Here is a 2748-nt window from a genome sequence, read left to right on the forward strand (position 1 = left end):
TGTATATGTAGATGACATCAATTTAATCGGAACTCCTGGTGAACTCTCCAAAGCAATTGAATGCTTAAGGAAGGAGTTCGAGATGAAAGATCTCGGTAAAACAAAATTTTGTCTTGGCCTACAACTTGAGCATTATGAAAGCGGAATTCTTGTTCATCAATCCACTTACACAAAGAATATCTTGAAACGTTTTAAAATGAACGAAACATATCCGCTTAGCACCCCAATGGTTGTAAGATCCCTTGATCCCAAAAGAGACCCATTTCGTCCTAAAGAGGAGGATGAAGCACTTCTTGGTCCGGAAGTACCATACTTAAGTGCAATTGGGGCTTTATTATATTTAGCTCAATGTACCAGGCCCGATATTTCTTTTGCAGTAAATTTAATAGCCAGGTATAGTTCTGCGCCAACAAAAAGACATTGGACAGGGGTAAAACAGATTTTCCGTTACCTTCGTGGTACTACTGACATGGGTTTATTCTACTCGAAAGATTCTTTAGACTATCCACAGATAACAGGATATACGGATGCTGGATATCTATCAGATCCGCACAAAGGAATCTCTCAGACAGGGTACGTTTTTACCGTTGGCGGTACTGCAATATCATGGCGTTCCTGTAAGCAGAGCACCCCAGCTACTTCCTCGAATCACTCCGAGATAATTGCTCTCCATGAAACAAGTAGAGAATGTGTATGGTTGCGGTCATTAATCGAACACATTAGAAGCTCTTGCGGTCTGACTTCCATAACTACTGTGCCAACGACAATTTGTGAAGACAACTCGGCGTGCATAGCACAAATGAAAGAAGGCTACATCAAGGGTGATAGAGTAAAGCACATTTCACCGAAGTTATTTTATTCTCACCACCTCCAGAAAAATAAGGAGATTGATATCCAGAAGATACAATCTTGTGAGAATTATGCTGATCTATTCACCAAGTCTCTGCCGACTAAAGTTTTTTGGAAGTTGGTATATGGAATCGGAATGCGCCACATGTACAAGCAGACAAATTAACAGAGGTTTTGTTCAGGGGGAGTTTTGGACTATAACGCGTTGTACTCTTTTTCCTTCGCCAAGGTTTTTGTCCCACTGGGTTTTCCTTGTCAAGGTTTTAACGAGGCAGCATACGCGTGTCCAACACCGTTCTAAGATCTTTGTTGTACTCTTTTTTTTCCTTCGTCCGCGTTTTGTCCCACTGGGTTTTACCGGCAAGGTTTTAATGAGGCAACGTTCTTAGAAATGGTGGCCCAAGGGAGAGTGTTACGTAAGCATGAGTTAAGGAATGGCCCACCATTTTGATATCTCGAACAATCCAGCTTTCACTGGATCTATTTCTCAGCAAAGTAAACCGACTAAACAGAGGATAAGCCTAAACACCTTAAAGGCCCACCTTCCACACCCACGAGAACTTAGTTCATTTATTACATAAACTGTCGGTTAAGGAACTCTTAACTGAGAAGGAACATTATCTTTTAGATAATGATAATCTCATGCGAACTGTATTATGGACACATAAGCATGGACGTGTCCACATCGTATTTGACATGTCATATAACTTCTGCCTATAAATAGGCTCTGGTTGTTCTCATTTTGTAAGAAAAACAATTTTATAATATAACTTCTTTCACTCCACTTTCTTTGTTACTTATATAATTGTACATTTTTAGTTGCTTTTATGCTGAGTACACCTAATTAGTTAGCAGTAGGTGTGTAATTAAATAATTACAACAGTGTGAGTATATTATTGATTCGTTCGATGAATATGGTAAAGGGGGGGCATGATGCCCCTATCGTTTCATTTATCTTATGTTCCATCGTTTTCCACCCACTAACTTTGAATTTGCAGAAAATAATGATTCTTCTATCGAGGGCGAGGGAGTACACAGTTACAGGGCATTTAGTCACGGGAACGAAAGCATAGCAACTCCTCACTTGATCTTGATCCTAGTTTGTTTTGTAGCTATGATTCTTTGACACTCAAAGGGTGTATAAACCCGAGAATTAATTTATCACAAAATTGATTAAAAAGATCAAAATCAAGAATTCCTGTATGAAACAGACACCTTAAACTTATACTGTTTAAATGGACGAAAATGTAAAAATAGCTTTTAATTTATATCAGGATGCATCCAATTTCATCCTCCCTCTCTTTTAAATTTAATCCAGGATGAATCCAGTTTCATTCTTCCTATTTCTTCTTGTCTATTTCACCCATACTAATTTTTACTCGTCCATTTAAACCGTATTTAAAAAATATGTGGACAATAACTCGTTTTCCGTTAATTTATGTCCATCATCAGATTAATAGTTTTTTGCTTCCAAAGGGTGTGTGAACATCACTTGTTTCATTTATTTATTTTTACTGCTGTGATGAGTGATTAGTGCTTTTGTACAATGAAAGGAGTCGGGCATGCCCCCATCCTATCCCATGTCATGTCATTCCTCTTTCCCCGGTGCATGTTAATATCATTTTCCACCAGCAACCGGAGACCTCCTGCAACTTCGTTTAAGGTACATGCTCTCTTTTAATTTCCAATAGTTTAGATTTTGATTTAAATAGAAAAGAAATCCACTAAATAAAAGTCACGTCAACTCACATAACTCTTAGCCCAATTAATCCGTTCACCTCCAATATGTTTGTCTATTATTTCGTGGAACCTGCCTGCCTTGCTAAAGGACACACGAGAGCTTATTTTTGTTTGCTCAACTACCAGCCCACCGGGGACAGACCCAAGATTTTTTCTTGG

Source organism: Papaver somniferum, chromosome 2, assembly GCF_003573695.1.
Source record: "Papaver somniferum cultivar HN1 chromosome 2, ASM357369v1, whole genome shotgun sequence".
Classification (NCBI taxonomy): Eukaryota; Viridiplantae; Streptophyta; class Magnoliopsida; order Ranunculales; family Papaveraceae; genus Papaver; species Papaver somniferum.